Genomic DNA, 6,194 nt, shown 5'->3' on the forward strand with positions numbered 1-6,194 from the left:
AAGACAAAGAGTTGAGTGGGGTCAATCTGGCTCTGATTCTGCTACAGATTTTATAACCCTAGACAACTCACTCACCTGTCTTGAATACAGTTTATTCCTCTGTAGAAAGAAGGGTCTGCATTAGGAATTTTAATGGTCTTCCCATTAAATTTTCCAGTGAAGAGGGGTAGTGGAGAAAGATCTAATAAATTTTGGAATTTACCAGGTTTGGTAAGATACTAAGTCCACAGGGAGAGAGAAATAACTCTCTTCTTTCGCCCCTCCACCTCCATCTTTAGCTCTCCTTTTGCTTTATTTCCATATCCATTAGATCCCAGCTAGTCCTTGCCTCATTCTCATGATCATCTTCAACTGCCCTGACAGTCTTGCTTTGGCTTCCTCTGGAGAGAGCAGTAGTTCCCACGGAGTATATAGGGGCAAAGTCACCTGATCCCTCTCTGGTAGAGCTTTTTCCTACCATTATGAAACAATCAGTTTTTTACTCTGATGCCAGGGTCTGCTTGGCTGGCATGGTCTAGAGCTGCACTGCCCAATATGTTAGCCACTGGCCATATGTGGCAATTTCAATTTAATTAAAATGAAATAAATTTAAAATTCTATTCTTCAGTGTCACCCAGCTTAGTTAGGCCAGTACAGTGTGTGCCCTCAAGGGGCCATTGTGCAACTGCAGAAAATGGTGGTTTCTAGTAGGATGAATATCAAGGACCTCAAGAATCATTCCTATGATTTCCAGAGACTGTCCGTCCCCTGCCTGAGTCCACCTTGGGAATCTCAAGGCAACATAAAGGGACAGAATTGGAATGAAGTGGCACCAGCCAGCCTCTCTGTGGTTTGTGGGTCTAGGAAGAGACTACCAAAATTGTGTCATGAGGGAGAGTCATGCCTGAGATGGGCAGTGAAGCTGGGGCACCTGGGGTGGAGGGATGAAGAGGTGGTGAAAATGGAAGTGAGGGTTAGGGGCCTCGAAAAGTGAATGCAGATGGGGATAATTCTAAAGAGAAATGTGTTTTACTTCTTTACCAGCTCATTTTTCTCAGTGTATAAAAATAGTATGTACATATATAAAGACACAGGTGTGTCTTTTCCTTGTTTAACTAGAATGACCCTTCTCTGACTTGCCTTTAACATGATGTATCGACTGCATTTTCTACTCCTTGAGGATTTTATAACAGTGCTTATTCTTCCATCCTTTATTTCTTTTTTTCTCTATACTGTAATATTCTTTTCTCTCACTTGTCCTTTATATGTGGAGGGTCCCCAAGATTCTCTTCTCATTCTGCTTGTATGCACTCAATAACATACCCACTCACAACTTAAGTTTCACTGCACACGAGATCCTGGTCTTTATAGCTTTTCTGAGTATTCCCAATGAGCTCCAGACCCACAGACTAATTAACCTGTCCATTGGGAGCTCCTCTCAGAAGCAGTATGACCCAAACTTAGCTCATCCATTTGCCATCACAAACCACTCCTCTTCTTTTCAGAGATCTGATAGTATCCCTGGATCCTCCTTCATCACTCTACTCAACCCCACACTGGTTGGTTATCACAACTCATATCCTGTTGATTGTTCTTCCCAAGTACCTCCGGGGTTGATCTCCTTTATTTCCTTCCCACTTACTGCTGTCCAGACTTGGTTATTAGTGTCTTTTGCCTTAGTTGCCTCTTAATGGCTATGCCTGTAGCCTCTTTCCTTACAATTCACCCTCTTTTCTGCCACTGTCCTGGGGTGATTTTCTAATGATCAGATATAATCAGCACACTCCTTTGCTTAGATTCCTCCAGAGCTCCCTCCTGCTGAGGGATGAGGCATAGTCTCATTAGCCAAGCACACCTCATTTCCCAGATAATAATGCATAATATTCAGTGAGAAGGAGCTCAATAAGCACTTGCTATTATATTTATTGTGTGTGAGATATTGTCTAAACACTTTATGTGCCCTGTCTCATTTAATTCTGTGAACAACCCTTTGAGGCAAGTTAGTCCCATGTATGGCTGAAGTTTGAAGATGTTAAGAAACTTGTTTTCAGTGACCTACATGGTGAGTTGAAATGCTAAGGTAGAAATCCAGGGTCTCTCTGATTCCAGAACATGAGTTCTCAATCACTGTGCTTCCTACACCTGGGATCAAGTCATTGTTCTTCCTGCTCTGCTGTCTAGTTTCCCTGGGACACCTTCACCAACTGATCTTCAGAAGTTTCCTCTCCTGGAAAGCCCCGACAGGGTTGAGATCCCACTACCTTGAAGCCATCTCTGCTATGGCCCTAATCATGTTGAATTGTCATTGCTTGCTTGTGTGTGTGTCTGCCCATCATTGTCAGTGTTTTTTTTTTTTTTTTGTCTTTCTATTCCTAGTGCCTGGCACAGAGTAACTGTTCGATTAGCATGGTTGACTGACTAAATTCTTGTCTTATTGAATGTGACATTTCCTACTACTCCCTCCTGCACCAAGTATGTATGTTCCATGTACTACAATTCCCCAAGGAATTCTTGTCACTGTGCCTGCTGTTATTTTTTTCTTCTTAATAACAACCTATGACTTGGACATGATAATATTAATATAGACAGAAAACCAAGGTTTAGTGAGATGTTAAGTCTCATAAGACTTGTGAGCTAGTTAATTTTAGGAAATGAAGAGTTAAGCTTGTCTGAGCTACCCAACACATATTGAGATTCAGTTCAAATATTGGGCAAGTACCACAGGGCAGAGTTGATTCACTAACATCTGGATGACAGCTGGTCTTCAGATCAGTATCTGAAAACAAGGAGGAAGTTGGACTTCTTGAAGCCTAGAAAGAGATGTCTGTGAAATGTGCAAAAATTGCTGGCAGTGCAGTTGACAAGGATCCAGTGCTCATGTACCTTTGTTGCTGTAAAATGGAATGGATATTTGCTTCCCCCTCTGGTGAGGTAGTGTGGCAGGTCAAGAGTCCCCTCCCTTTTCGGATTCTATATATACACTGCACCTGTCTCTGTGTTGCAAGAAGGCAGTGTTTTATAAGCCTTTGTACATCTTTGAGCTAATTTTGCACCATTAAGTAAGCAGATGAGTTTCACTGGTTACTGGATGGCAGCTGTTTGTAGAATTCCTGGTGAAGAGGACAGTAATGTTTAAGGAAAAAGTGGTGTGCTGGGACTCAGAAATCTGGGAATTCATCCAAAATACAGTGGAATGAGTCAGGACAAAATCATTACCACTCTTGGAAAAAGTGGCATGAAATATGTCTTAAGGAATATAACAGTATTCCTTCAGTTTTAATTCAGAACTCAGCATTCATGTTTTGTTGTTTTATTCCTGGCTTGTCTAAATTCCAAGATCACAAAGATAAGTAAAAATAGCCTTTGATTTGGAGGGCTTGAATTGGGGAGAATCCAATGTGTGTAAGTTAATGCTGAGCTAGGGAAGGGGAGAAACTGATCATATTTTGGGGATAGGGAATTAAAAGTTTTTCTTGGACCAGGAGATAAGAGGGCATGTGTTTGGGAGGATATGTAGAAGTAGGTCAGGAAGCCATTGCTGGATTGGAAGCTAAGTACATTCTGGGCTAGGTGAAGAATAAGGAAGGTCTAAAGGCAGAGCTTATTTCAAGCTCAGAAAACAGTAATCAACCAAGTCCCACAAGAAGGCGGGAGGGTAGAATACAAGAGAAAGGAATTTTGGGATCTGGAAGCACAGGCTAGAAATAGGACAAAAGAACAAGGTGGTCTGGATGTTATGGTTTGTATATGAAGTGCTCCCCAAAGCTCCTGTGTTAATCCAAGAGGTGAAGTGATTACATTGTGAAAGCTTTAATCTAATCAGTCTATCCTAGTTTGAATGGACTGGGTAGTTAACTGTATGCAGGGGGTCATAGCAAGAGGAGGTAGGTCACTGGGGTTGTGTCCTGGAAGAGTTCTTCCTTGTTGTCCCTCTCCACCTTCTCTCTCTCTACTTCTAGGATCCCGTGAAAGGAGAATTCCTTCACTTTGCCCTTTCACTATGATGTTCTGCCTCACAATGGGCCCAGAGCAATGGACTCAGCCAACTATAGACTAATCCTCTGGAATCATAAACCAAAATAAAAATTTCCTCCTCTAGGTTGTTCTTATTGGGTATTTTGGTCATAGTGATGAAAAGCTGGCTAATACATTCGATTTGGGTGGAGACAGCTCTCTTGGCTCAAGTAAGGGGTAAAGGTGTTTTGTTGCTCAGGAGGATTTCAATTTTATGAGATATTTTATTGTCATTTTAATAAATTTTCTTTAAAAGCAAAAACAATGTGCTGAACAACTCTCTCTTGCACCTTTGTCAAACATTTTAATGCCTACATATATTGTACTAGGCACTATATGTGTATGAAAGAGGCATTCAGTTATTTCCCTTATTTTGATCTTTCTCCATCCATACATGCTTCTTGCCCAAGTAGTTGAGAATAGTCTTAGTTTTCATCTTTTGGTATAGAAATAAATATTTTCTTCAAGTGTCTGTGGGCAATGATAATTTAGGCTGCAAATGACAAGCAGTTACTTCAGTCAAATAACACAAAGTTTTGTTTATTTAATGCTGAAAAATCAAGTAAATTAGTTTAATAATCAACTAGGCTGCTTGTTTCTGGTCTCAATTGTTCACAAATGTTGAACTCAACTGAAAACAAGTACAGATGATTTTCCTTTTTCCTTTCATCCCTTTCATTTGTTTCAATAACAATGAATTACTTCCTTAAAGATTTAAATATTCATATATCCATTATATCCATAATGCATCCATTATACGTAGATTAAGAAACATGAAATGTTCCTAAAAAAATGAAATATATAACTTTTAAATTTTTTGTTTTAAAAAATGGTTTATTGACACATAGTATTTATATACATTTATAATATACCATTTGATGTTTTGATGTACATACATATTGGATAATCATCAACTCAGGACAATTAACATATCCATACCTTAAACTGGTATCCTTTCTTCCTTCCTTTGGAACCGGGAATGAACTCAGCGGAACTTAACCACTCAGCCACATTCCCAAATCTATTTTGTATTTTATTTAGAGACAGGGTCTCACTGAGTTGCTTAGTGCCCTGCTAAATTGCTTTGAATTCACAATCCTCCTGCCTCAGCCTCCTGAGCTGCTGGAATTATAGGCTCCCCCTACGGCGCCGGGCTGTATCATTTTTTTATGGTGAATACATTCAAAAGTCTCTGCTACATTTTAAGAAATATAATTCATTATTACATAATAATTTTTTACATATATATACATATATGTGTGTATGTTCATTTACATTATTGATAGACATGGAACCATGGAAATGACTGGAATTCTTATCAGAAATGATGTAAGATAGAAGGTAGTAAAAATAACATTTTTAAAGTGTCCCAAGGGAAAAGCATAGTAAAAGTCAAAAATCTCACATTTAGAAAAAACTCTTCAGGAAGGAAACTAAAATAATTTCCTACAAAGAAATGCTAGGCAAGCCAGTTCTGGCATGGTGAGAAACAGCGTGGCCTTCTCCCCTGGGCCCAGGCTGGAAGGTGACACCGGGAGCCCCTGGACAGGCCACAAGGCCTGTGCCCTGCAGACACCCGGAGCTCCCGCTGTGACTACTGGCTAGCTGGCCCAGGCTGGGAAGGACCCACGAAGCTTCCCTGGCCCTCTCACCTGGAAAAATTGATGGCGGCGGTAACCTTTTGGCCCCGAACCCAGGACCCACGGGCTGCTGAGTCTCCTGGCTCAATCCTGTCAGTCCCAGCGGGAGCCGCTGCTGAGGACGAGGCGGGAGTGGCATGGCATAGTGAGAATGGCGTCCCCCTAAACTCCACGGGGGCCTCATAAGGCCCCAGAAGGCCAGTGGGTGCCCGAAAGCTCAGCCACGCGTTGGACAGCTGAGCCGCGAAGACCAAGGCCCTCAAAGACCACCACAAAAACTCCACGAGACTGGAATGCATGCTCCACGAGACCAGCATTTGGTCTCGCGAGACCGACCCTTGATCCCGCGAGACCGGTGCCTCGACCCTGGAGATTCTTGTCCGGTGATCCTGGCGCATGGTTCCGCGAGACCCTGCTGGAGTTAGGAGTGAGCGGCAGTTGGCAGTTGATGTTCCTTCTATGAAAGAGAAAAGGTAGAGTAACATACCATATGTGACCAATTCGAAATGGCCACCTTTTGAGAGGATTTACTGGTCGTTCATACAAGGCCTGCGTATATAC

This window comes from Urocitellus parryii, chromosome 2 (genome assembly GCF_045843805.1).
Source record: "Urocitellus parryii isolate mUroPar1 chromosome 2, mUroPar1.hap1, whole genome shotgun sequence".
NCBI classification, from domain to species: domain Eukaryota; kingdom Metazoa; phylum Chordata; class Mammalia; order Rodentia; family Sciuridae; genus Urocitellus; species Urocitellus parryii.